The sequence below is a fragment of the Odontomachus brunneus genome, unplaced genomic scaffold (assembly GCF_010583005.1).
Source record: "Odontomachus brunneus isolate Ranch 3 - 2012 unplaced genomic scaffold, Obru_v1 Obru_scaffold_021, whole genome shotgun sequence".
NCBI classification, from domain to species: domain Eukaryota; kingdom Metazoa; phylum Arthropoda; class Insecta; order Hymenoptera; family Formicidae; genus Odontomachus; species Odontomachus brunneus.
The window spans coordinates 1535662-1548230 of record NW_022639471.1 but is presented as its reverse complement, the minus strand read 5'-3'; the positions used below and the strand labels follow the sequence as shown (position 1 = coordinate 1548230).

The 12569-nt window shown below is 40.3% G+C and overlaps 2 protein-coding genes across 5 annotated transcripts in view; one reads left to right on the top strand and one right to left on the bottom strand.

The window, feature by feature from the left end:
• The window catches only part of LOC116842081 (FMRFamide receptor-like), a 56892-nt gene that overhangs the window by 26292 nt on the left and 18031 nt on the right, over nt 1-12569 (top strand). The window contains exon 1 of one of the 3 annotated variants that reach the window (XM_032810771.1): nt 3053-3072. The exons of the other annotated variants lie outside the window; for them this stretch is intronic. The gene's annotated coding sequence lies outside the window, so the exon portion shown is untranslated. Of the gene's footprint in view, nt 1-3052; nt 3073-12569 lie in introns of those variants that run through there. 3 annotated transcript variants of the gene reach the window in all.
• LOC116842080 overlaps nt 1-12569 on the bottom strand; it is a 105973-nt gene that overhangs the window by 92931 nt on the left and 473 nt on the right. The window contains exon 1 of one of the 2 annotated variants that reach the window (XM_032810769.1): nt 2182-2200. The exons of the other annotated variant lie outside the window; for it this stretch is intronic. The gene's annotated coding sequence lies outside the window, so the exon portion shown is untranslated. Of the gene's footprint in view, nt 1-2181; nt 2201-12569 lie in introns of those variants that run through there. 2 annotated transcript variants of the gene reach the window in all.

The window sequence follows — 12569 nt, the reverse complement described above, 5'->3', positions numbered from 1 at the left end:
ACTTTCACTTCCCATAAAAAGAAACTGTTTTTCTATATTTTTTGTGTGTTATGTGTTTATTATATCTGGGCTATATTTAATTATGTGAGTTTATACAGAGAAAGATTCGTAGTTTGCAATATCTAAAATTAGACAAATTTAGATTTTAAATGTTCCAAAGACGCGTGAAATCATTAGAATTAATCGATAATACAGCAGTGTTGAGTAAAAACTTCGCGATTCTATCAAAAGTGCTCTGGAAGAGGAACTGCATGATCATGCAGGTTAAAGTATTAAAATTCGTTGGCGGAACGTGACGCAAACACAGGAAAATTCCTCGCTGACCCTGCGCTGATCCTAGCCGACCAGAGGTACCGATTTATCGCGTTTATCCTAACAGGACATCGTACAGTTTTTACGACAAAAATGGAACAATCAACCAATGATTGAACTTGATCATATAGTAAGACACAAACAACGGAACAAAGCCCTAATTTATTTCAGAATAATTTTTTTCGTAGAAAATATAAATTTTTTTCGTATACATTTTTTTCGTATAAAATATAAATTATTCGACCGTTATATTCGGATTAATTTTATTCAAATTCTTAGAAAATCGAGTTAGGCTACTGTGCTGAATCCTTCAATCGTCGAGATACATTTGTCGTTCAGCAGCGACGTCACGAAATAAACGACAGTCGTTTCGCGGATTGACGTCATGAGCTGCTCTAGAGTTGTTTGTACCATTAGTAATATCTCATGCCATAATCCTATTATCTCGAGACTGTAGTGGTCCAGAGACTGTGAATACGTATCCAGCACGTGGTTCTTATATTTGTAGAAAACCAAAAAAGAACGACGATAAATTATACGGAAAACAAGCGGCGGCTCGGGATGCTCCGAACGACTAATGATAATGCCTAAAGTTAGAATCACACGAGAGAGAGAGAGAGAGAGAGAGAGAGAGAGAGAGAGAGAGAGAGAAATGCACGTTTTATGTCTTCTGACATATATACTGACCAGCAGTTCATTGCATAGATCTTTCAATTGCACGATAGCGATTCATGCAGTGAAATAAACTGCCGATCAGCATGCATGTAAGAAGATATAAAATTGTGCATCGTGTGACTTTATCTTTATTCAGCTGCAATCTTCACTTTGAAATTGCTGGGTGCAATGAGGAACTGCGTCGTTCTGTCCATGTAAGGGGAGATGGTTTCACTTCTCGCAAAAGCCTTCAGAAATTAACACGCGAGCTCTCTGCTGGCTTTACACTCACGAGAACGATAAAATTTTCTCATATATAACTCGTATTTTTATTCTTAATTTAGAATTATATAATTTATCGCACAACTGCAATATATAGGCGTAGGGTATTACTTTCAAAGCGCACAAACGTTTTCCGTCGAAACTAAAAGCGACATCGATAGGCTTCAAGTTGCGAAGGTCGAATACTGCTTTGTACGGAACGATCGCGAAATGTTCCCCGTGTACAGTCGGACGCTCATATTTACGATTCACCAAGGAAGAACACTTTCTCGGCTCCCAGGCATCGGGACACTCGATTTTCCGCTCAGTAAACACGCGTCCCCCGACCTCGTCTACTTAAAAAGAGTTTACATCACGAGCGCAAACACCTCGCATTTCGCGCTAACGGAACGAAAAGGCGATGAGACAAAAACCTTAATCTCCGTCGCCCGTTACTTTCACACCGGGAAACCGCGCGGAAGTAAATCGAGCCCGAGACTACAATTTAATTTCCTCCCCGTGCTGCCTGCATTGAATATCCATATTCTATTTTCGTCCGTACAATCGCTCTGCCGTTAGGCGGGCAAAAATCGACTGCGAATTCGTCGCGGCGTCTGTCTCGCCTATCTACGTCTGTCCCGCGGGAGCTCAGCCGTATAATTCCGAGGAACATTTTAACTGCCGCTCTAACTGGCAATCGTATGCAAATCGCGTCTGCGTTTCCCAGGAGATCGTAGCGTACGAATATATGATTAAAGGTGCTGTTTTCCGCGTAATATGCATTCCCCGTGTACGAGCAGCGAACATGAACACACATTAAATAAAATATATAATATCATTGTGGTAACTCACGAGGAAACAAGACGACGGGAAAATGATAAATGTTTGACGCGCGCGTAAAACACAACGCGAAAACCGAAGAGCTTGTTAGGAAATTGAGAGATTGGTACTTACAAGTAGAACAAGATTCAAACTTTTCTCGAAAGAGAGAGAAATAGAGTTTCCTCGCGGAATTTCTTTTGTTCCATATTTACTATCGCGCGTTCGTCTTTTGCGTGTACCGTTTTAACCATGGAAGAGAAGAGCTGTATACAAGATAAGACTCCTTCCACGATGAGAACGCAACCGAGGACGCGACAGCTCAGACAAGATTAAATCGTGTTTTCATTTCACAAATTTAATAGATTCGTGTAATAAAACGGTAAAAGAGAGATGCAATGCTTTCGATCACAACATACTCCAATTTCTAATCAAAAGAGAAATACGTGTATGTATTTTGTACACTAAAGAAAAATTTGCTCTTGCGATATAAAGTTTATTTCTGTGAAATAAAGTTTACTTTTGTGAAATAAATTTTATATTTCGCAAATAAATTTTCAAGTATTTTCTCTTCTCGTATACTTCTAACTATCAATATTTTGCCTGGCCAATTTATCCGTGGTATCAATTACGTGATATATCATTCTATGTTGTATTACATAATTTATATAATTTTCCTTTTGTTTCGTAGTGTAAAAAGTAAATTTTCGTAGTGTAAAAAGTAAAATTTTCCCGTTAAATGAATAAATAAATAAATAATTAGACATAATTATCCCTGACTTGAGTACAGGATAAGAGATGTCTTAAAGTCTAAAAACGAAATTTCGATGGAGCAAGATTCAAGAGTAGTATATTTAGGCTCAGTGATAGACCACCTAAGTTTATCTTCTATTTATTTCCGATGTGATCGGACGTGTCAAACAACAAAACATGTACATACACGTGCCATTCGCGAGACAAAAACTTGTCAACAAAAGCCCGTCGGCCTTCACCTTCAAAATCGCAAATATTTGTAATCACAGAGAGGTACAACGAAATATATTCGCCTGAAATTCAAAGTGCAAGATATCGACGCGAACTCGACTTTTCGCGAAGAAGAACGCGACGAGAGTCACTAGCTTTCGCGAGGAAGTGTGTTCATCCGCATTTTGCAATTGCGCGGTCCTCAAGGCCGCGAAGTTCGCGAGACTCGGACAAGCGCGGGCAGTGTTCGCTGTTAAAATTAGCTGAAGAGTTCCTATAGTTGACTCAGCGCTGGGAAGGGGCAAGAGTCGCGCGGCAGAGAGCGGCTACTTGTATTTTTAGAGGGCCCGCGGTAACGAAAGCGACAGCTGATCATTTTACTGAGCTGACGATAGGCTCTTTCCGCCTATCCGCTAGAATGAACTCCCGTTTCAGAACTCTCGCCTTTGTGAACGCGCGTACCCGTTTTCATACTTAAAAAAAAAAAGAAAAACCAAAAAAAAAAAAAGAAAAATATTGCGCTGCGCGCGTGTCGCTAGCCTCGGAATGGTCGGATATTTTCGTGCTTTTCCGCGTCAAAATACTCAGTAATGGACTTACAGTTACAAATTACACCAGTAATTTATTTAACATCGTTCTGTGTAATTTAGAGATATTAATTCGAAGCGCGACCGTAAATAATTTATAGCTATTTTCGCGCGTTACTCGCGCGATCTGACCGCGCGCGAAACACCGAGTGTCGCGAATTTTAGAAATCGCTCTCGTTCGGGGGAATAGATATCACCGAACTGTGCCCGCCCACTCGATGATGTGCACAAAGTATCTAATGAATTCGCGTAATTGACGTTGAATAGGGTGATCAAAAGGTATTGATGAAATCCAGCGACTGTCGTCGAGCCGTCGCTGGATCTCTGATGTTTCTCCTGCGCTTCTTCTTATTAAACAACAACGCGACCGTTGTCACCCTCGAGACGCGATTTCGCGAAATTCAATTTTCGTGCGAATCTGCGGCTGCGTCCATACATTCGTTCGGGTGCGCGAGAGCATTTAACACTTATTAAAACAAACACGAAACGAGACACTTTAACGACATGTCCGGCGACTGAAAATATCATGAACTCCGTAAATCCCGCGTTTCAACGAAGCAGTCTCTCTCTCTCTCTCTCTCTCTCTCTCTCTTTCTCGTTCACACACACGCACACATTTTACAGGATGTGTCACAATTAATAAGACTGCTCCGCGATATCTTGTAAGCACGAATGCATGAGATCAAGAACGCTGACGTAAAAGCGACACGCGTGATATGACCGAATGACAATCGCAGCGTGATAAGATGACACTAACATGTGCGTGCGAACAACTTCCACGAACAAGTATACGCACGCAGAAGAGTAACGCGTGAATTCTTCGAGAGGATGGTCATCCGACTCCGAAATAGGTCAAACGTAAGAATGACGGGGCGCGATGAGCGCAGAATGCGACGACGTCGCACCGAAAATAATTCCGCTGTTTATGCGACCGCGATCGAGGTGTCTGGCGTATATAGTTACGGCGAACGGTCAAATAATTTCACGCACCGCCAGCTCGCAAAAAACGTACGTAGTTGTCGAGCGAGCGGGCATTTTTCCATCATCCTCCGTCAGCTAATTGAATGTAATTAAACAAACAAAGGACGGTGAAACGATGACAGTGTAAAAGATAAATTTATCACGCATTTATCACTTGAAAAACGTAGTATATAATAGTATGTAAATATTGAACTCTGGTACGTGTTGCTTTTGACAGGAGCATAGTTTTCAAAGGGAAGGCGTTGAACGTAAATTCAGCCGAATAACAAAGTTCGGTGTATTGCAGGCGACGTTAGGTTGTTTCACGTGAAGCGCTATGCAAAATCTCGCGAGAAAATAGCGCTTCAGATGAGATATCGCGCATAAAAAATATAACGTTTATTACTTAAAAAAAAATAGTACTCAAAAATATTAAACCCTGGTTGCTTTTGACAATAGCACAGTTTTCAGGGAGAAGGCATTGAATGCGTAAATTCAGCTGGATAACAAAGATCGGTCTATTGCAGGCGGCGCTAAATAACGCTAAACCATTTAAAATTAAGCGACTATGAGCAATCTCGCGTGAGAAAGAAAGGATAGCGCGCAAGATGAAATATCGCGTTTCATAAAGCAGTTTTTTACGTGAGTGATAAATAAAACAGCAGGGATGAAAGAAATTTAAAATATGCTCGGGCGAGAGAGATCGGTCTGCGGGGGAATTATATCGAACGCAATTAACGTCCTCGACTCGGTTGCTTCTTACACGATTGATCGAGGATTAATGACCCGACTGCGCAAATAATTAAAGTGTATCCGCGTGTAGACGCATTAATTCATTCGCGCGCTGTATCGAGCGCGCCAACGTACGAACAAAAAAAGGACGTCTCGTTCGAGCAGCTTCAAATTCAGATTAACCAAATTCAATTTCCCCAAGTAAGGTCCGTCCGCAATTAAAGGACAAATAATCCACCGATTCGTCAATCTATTCTAAACGCTGTTTAACTCGTGTTTGGCGCGTTGTTAAACATTTAAAATCAGCTATTCCAATTTTCCTCTCCTCTCCTTTTTTTTCCCTTCTATTGGACTTGCACTCACCGCGAGAAACGACCGAAACTTTTCTCCGAGAGCTTCGCTTCTCTCTTCCGACTAGCGGCAGCGGAAAAACGCGACCCTAATTCGAGGACGATTACGATCGCCTCGCAACAGCAAGATTGATACCGTTTCGCCGCGGCTTCGGGGCGAATGCAGGTCCTGCGAGACGCGAGCACATATAATTATGCAAATGAACCAAGTAGAATAAGATTGCTCTCCTCTCGCTTCCACCGGACAGAGACGCGCCGTGTAACAGCAGCAGCAGCTGCTGCTGTTGCTGTTCGCGCTTCGGCATTATTGCCTACGACCGACGCTCTAATCCCATCTCATTTCCTGACTGTTCCAGTTCGCGAGGGCAACGAAACTGAGCGTAACGCGACGCGACCCATTTGGTAAATAAAAGTTTTAGCGACGTACGTGCGTGCCAAACCGCCGCGAATCTCCGACGCTTCGTCATTTAACCCTTTACTTGCGCGCAACGTACGTATGCATATTGACGGAGGCGAGTCGCGTGCTCAGCCTGCTGTGTGTAAGTGGAGCCTCTTAATTCCATTCGATTAAGTCGTCCGAATAATCGCGTTGTTCTGCGGACCACGTCAAAAGCGTCAATTCATCAGCTTTGAGAGAATAGAGAATTGTTCAATCTCTAAATAACTTCTTCGGAGAAGCCGCATCAAAAGCGTCTATTTCTCAGCTTTGAAGGGTTGGAAACGTTTAATTTCAAGGTAACTTCAGAGGAACGGGGCTCCCTCGAACCAAAATAACGTCTTCCTTTTTCTTCTTCCGATGATAACGACATGTAAATTGTCATATAATTGTCGAGCGATTTTAATGACTCGAGATGCCTGACACAGCGGCGGTAGTAGAGAAATTCCGGCGACTCGGGAGTCAATATTCATTGGCTCACGACACGAAAACTATTAATGCCTCGTCGTTGAGACAACTCCATTTTTCTTAGGCCTGACTCCCTCGGTAACTGTCATTAATACAAGCAGTCCGGTGTTTTTTTTTCGAGTACCCTATACATGTATATTAATAGACTATCGTTTCACGCAACAGTATAAATACCATCCCCCGGGCTTACGTAACTAACAGTCTGCGGAAGACGTCTACGCCGGTCTGCTCGAGCACACACTTACGACAATGACACGTGTGTGTATACACAGTCGTCCCGAATAAAGGTTTCTCTCGCGCGAAAAAAGATTTATCGACGTCCGGCTGCTAGAGGTGGTTTCTCGTTCTCGATAAAAAAATATCCACGTGCGCTAATTTCCGCGATTTATCCTTGATACGAAGGACATACAGACGCGCGACTACTCGCGAAAGTATAAACACGAGGTTGACTGTATTAATCCTTATAGGCCAACATTAATTGCTCTTAATTCTTTGGAGAAGAGGAGAGAAAGCAGGGGTGAGAGAAATGGCGTGTCGCGTTCGCGTAAAATAAAACAAAGGGGGAAAAGCGGGAGAGAGAAGAAAAGAGAGAAAAGAAGGGAGACAGAAAATAGTTTACTACGTCTCGCGCGCGTTACGAGCGTAAAAAAATCGTTTTTTCTGCGGGACGTGTGTTCTCGTTCGAAAAATCGCGATCGCCCGCATACAGACGTGATGGTCGCGGTTAACAGGCCGGAAAGGAGTGAAAAGGATATGTACGCCGGCAATATCGCAGTAATAAAGCCGCGAATTCATTTGCAACACTAGGATGAGAAAAAGAAATACGTCGCTTGCGAATTGCAAATTGCGGGCGGATGCAAACGCGCGGCCATCGTAAATCACCCTCCGAGTGCATTTCCGAGACGCGTCGCACATTTCGAGGTCTTCTCTCACCGTCGTTTTGGCCGTTACGCGAGTTTGAAGGGAAGAGCTGGGACCGTATTCCTGACGCGCGTATTTCAACGCTAAATACGTCCTTTTTGTCTCAAGTTCTATTTCTCTTACAGTTGCTGTTTAGACTTGAGAATCAAAGAGGCGTTCAAATATGCGTCAAGAATACAGCCTCTGCTACAGCACGAGCACCTCGAACGAGAACTTTTGACAACGACACTTCCGCCATGGAAATTAACTACCGAGAGGGGAGGAAAAGACGTACGGGGATGGAGAGGAAATTAGAACAAAATAATTAGCGAGATTGTTTTGCTCACAGGCGCAACGTCGCGTGTTTAAAACTAATTCATATAATGTAATTGTGTATATGTATATTATATTATATTAACTTATAAACTACTCAGCGTTGCCCAGATTAGCACAAAGTGTCAAGGGAATGAGATCAGAGAGAAGGATATGAGGTATCGAGGTTTCATAGTAGCCTGTATTTCCCGCAGGATTCTGGAGAGTAACTATACAAAATTTGGTCCAGATCGGTCGAAAGGTTCACGAGTTAATAGGCCATATGCAGATAATTTGTTTTACACACACACACACACACATATATATATATATATATATATATATAAAGAGAGAGAGAGAGGAAGAGAGAGATTAACTATAATATAATTGCTTTCTCTGTGTAAAGTAAACTTGAGACGTGAAAACATATGAATGTATGTAAATATTTGAGCAAATTCCTCCGAAACACCCGGGAAGTTTCTCTCGGCGGTGGTCGTACGTAAATTTCCGCTATACATATATAAATCATGGTTCTCTGGTTCCACTGCGCAAGGAGTATCTCAGGATCGCCGAAAAAGACAGCTTCGCAAAGGCGCCATCGCATCTGACGATGCTCGATTGCGACGAGGAGAGAATAAAAAGTTCGAGGGGCAGAGATATGATTCAAAAGAAAGTTACTCGAGAGATCTCCCCGCAGCAATAAGAAAATATGCTTTACGAAAAATATATCTTTCACGAGATATTACATATACATGTTTTCTTTTCCCTTTTCTTTTTACTAGCGACTCGTGCCGATGTCCCGAAATGTCCCGTTGATTGTGTGATGTTTCGTAATATTCGCCCCTTGGGAATGCGAGGCCGCGAATTTATTTGCATGAAAGGGGCGCGACGCGCACATCGCGCCGTTATCGTTAACATTAGGACAAATTTCGACTCTCAAAAGTAATCCCGTGAATGAAAAGCAGGTCGTTTTCCTCGGGTGCGTAAAATATGAAAAATCACGTAATTAATGTCTAATGTGAAAGACAATGATGAATAGTGTATGGGAAAATTTTTTAGAAAGATGCCAGCATTTGTGTGACGGCTGAAATATAATACTTAAACGTACGCGAAGCAAATATTGTAGTTAAAATTGCAAAGAAAAAGTGTGACCTCGAATCATACAGAAATCTTCATTTCTTAATTCCATTTGATTAAGTAAAATTACTCAAATATTTATTGAGAAATGTTATGTTTAACTTTTTACTACAAATTATTATAATTACTTGAATATTTTTTAGCCCAACTTTACAAAAAATATTATAAAATAAAATATTTAATTCTGGTATAATTTTCACTACAATATTTTCTCTCTATAATATATTTTTATACTATAAAGATAAAAAGATATCCGACTAAATCGCGATTACTGTGGCACATAAATGTTGACTTTAATATGATTATATTAAAGTCACACGAAACAATACAGCGTGTTGTTCAACAAAAACTCTTATTAAAAGTGTAATCAAAAGGAGAAGCTATACTATTTTTATGAGTAGAGAAATCGGATAAACCATTATTATAATAAGTGAGAAAATCATATATCGATGTGATACCGATTGATATTAATCTTATTATATTTTATTGAGAGTTGATTTCTTCTTCCAAACGAATTATTATTTAGATTCATAACACTTGTCTCACAGCCCGGACACTGATTGCACATACAACACTGGCGGATACTCGACCGCCGCGATTATTCTGGCATGCACACGTCGTGTGTGTTTCGTGCAAAGTACGTTAGCGTGTTTGCGTTTCTGTTCCGACGCGCGCAAATATCGCTATTACGCAAGGTTATCAAAGAGGCTAGTCGCCGTCACCGTCGTCGTCGTCGTCGTCGTCGTTCCTAGACGTCAACATGTGCCAAGACCAAAAAGCGCAAAGTGCTTATCCGAATCCACGTGAAAAACGCGGCTTGCGAGACTTTCTCGCGCAAACGTTGCGCTCCCGCGAAGTCGAACGCGTCTTGTTCGAGACGTCGCTTAAAAATAAATCGACCGACGATCGTTTTGCCGGCGAGAATAGATCGGGCCGGTGCAAATTGCTCTTCTACTGTAAATGACACGCGAGCGGCACACGCGCGGAAACGCGGGACGATTCTCACAGCTAGGATATTTATCAGACCTCCCTTTGTTCCCGAGTATTGGAAGTCCGATACCAAAAACGCGCAGTGCACAGGCACACACACAATGGATGGTTTCCGCAAATTAACCTGATTTGATCTTCACTATCCCAATTTGCGCGATAATTAAATTAATCATCCCGTACATGTCCCATTATCTATCACGCGGTCATTCACGCCGCGAACACAAATGTGTTACAATCCGCAGAACGTTTTTCTCACTCACGCGAGAATTCACGAATAATAAAACGTGTAAATACCTGTTGAACTTACTCACTTTACAAACAATTAATCCATATTAATACACTAAAAAAAACACTAAAAAAAACATTTATTCGGCGAATAATATGACATATCTACACAAATTTAACCTCTTTTATTTAACAAGAATGAACAATTGTTTTCATAAAGAGCAACGGTTTTAAGGAAATATGCGGGATAAGTCAATAACACTATTATCACATTGAGAGAAAAATTATATTAAAATCAACAAATATTTCTTTGATGGGTACCATTAACATATTAACTTAAAGAGTTCTAGATTCTCTTTATTTAAATCAAATATTGTTTACCTGATTTAAATATATAATATTTGGTTTAAATAAAAAGAATATAGATTGAAGTAAATATGTTAATGGCACCCATCAAAGAAATATTTGTTGATTTTAATATAATTTTTCTCTCAGTGCAGCTTGAATATCTTTCAACCAAAAAACGAAAGTAATCTTAAGATCTTCAAAGCTACGTCTCCCAGTAAAAAAGTAGTTTTTATTCTAAGTAGAATAGCTTCAAAAATCTCTGAAGATTATCTTTGTTTTTTGCTTCGAAATATTCAAGACGGTTATATACAGTTATCCTTATCCTGTATATTTTCTCATGTAAAAGAAGTTTTTTTCTCAATATAAAATATACATATTAATATTCTGTAATATGCGTCCTGAAATATGTATATATTAGTACAAGCAAATATGTTATCAGCATCCATTACGATTAAATATTTCTTATTTATTTAGATATTTTTCTCTCAGTGCACGGAGCTTCAGCTAACGGCGATATCGTGCAAAAGCGCGTGATGTTTTCGTTCGTTGGGAAAACATATTTTTCGCCAAAAGCGCAACCATACATCACTTTTCATTCGCTCGACCCTTTAATTGCTGAAGATCGCAAAGGCAATTGAGTTTGCACGCGATGGTCGCACGCGTGCAAACAAACAGCGCGAAACGCTGCGCGCAAATTGAAACGGCCGCGAACGCAAAGCGGACACGCGCGGAAAAGCGTAATAGAGCGTGCGGAATCGCTGATGCAGAAACCGAGCAGGTGTATCAATTGTCGATACACACACCTGCTGTAACCCGTTCCGCGTGAACGCAGAGGAGAGTCGCCTCAAACGGACGCAAACGTCGCCGGAGCGATCAGCCGTGATCGCGCGACAGCTACAATCAATTCGCCCTTGTATCGCTGCTTTACACGCCCTTACGCGCATATACATATGTGTGTGTGTGTATGTGTGCAATACGCGATCGTGAAAGCACAGACGCATGCATGCATCGCAAACGTAGCCGGAGTCGCGATTATACGTGACCTTATTGAGTCTGTCACGGTCGTCGTGATTCCGTAAACGAGATTCCCATCACGATAACCTTACTCGTCGCACAGAAGATTTTTGGGAAAAATTGCTATATAGAATATTATATCCGAGAGATAGATCGACATCCTGCAGTAATGGATCCTATCCTTTCACTTCATACACTGAGAGAAAAATGTTTGGTATTTATAACTATAATCATATAGAGAAATAAGTTTCCGCCAAATTGGACATCAACTATATTTTTTAGTTGTTCCAACACGAAGATAGTAGTAGTAACATGCATGTAAGGTTATTATCATTAAAATTATAGTACGATTGACTAAAAAATGGTTGTCTTGACCATAATTTATAGTAATTATTTTCCTATATGATTAGTTACAAATACCAAACATTTTTCTCTCAGTGTATGTGCTACTTCAGGAACTAAAATATGCTATTAAGAAATTTACTAATGTTGTAGCGCAATTTGTTATATTCCTTAGCTGTTATATTCCTATCTATATACATATAAAATAGAATGTCTGTCTATTCCCTACACACTCCTAAATCCTTTGAGCGATCTGAGCTAAATTTTGCATAGTTACTCTCTAAGAAAATATATTTATAAATATTCCTGCAGAGAGAAAATATAGGCTACATAAAACCTGGACATCCCAACTCCTCCCCTTGACATTTTGTGATAACCCGGGCTTTTAGCCGGTTTAGTTAGTAATACATATATTCCCTCTGTGTGATTCATAAATGATAAATCTGTTTGCACAAGTAGATACGCGAAGAAAATTTTATAGTAAACATTACTACAGAGTTTTGTAACCAAGGAATAGATTGTCATTCTGCATAATTGACCATCCTTTCATTTTATATGTACCTCTTATATTTAGGGGAACTGAGACTATTAAAAAATATGTTATGTTTCTAACGAAATTTATGATATTTCTTAGTAAAATAGATATTTTATTGACAGTCTATTCCTGCGCTAGGAATATAGTAAAATTGAAAGGAATTTATATGAAAAGAAAAACTATAACATTTTCTCTCCGTGTGGTGAAAGGTGGTACATTGCAGT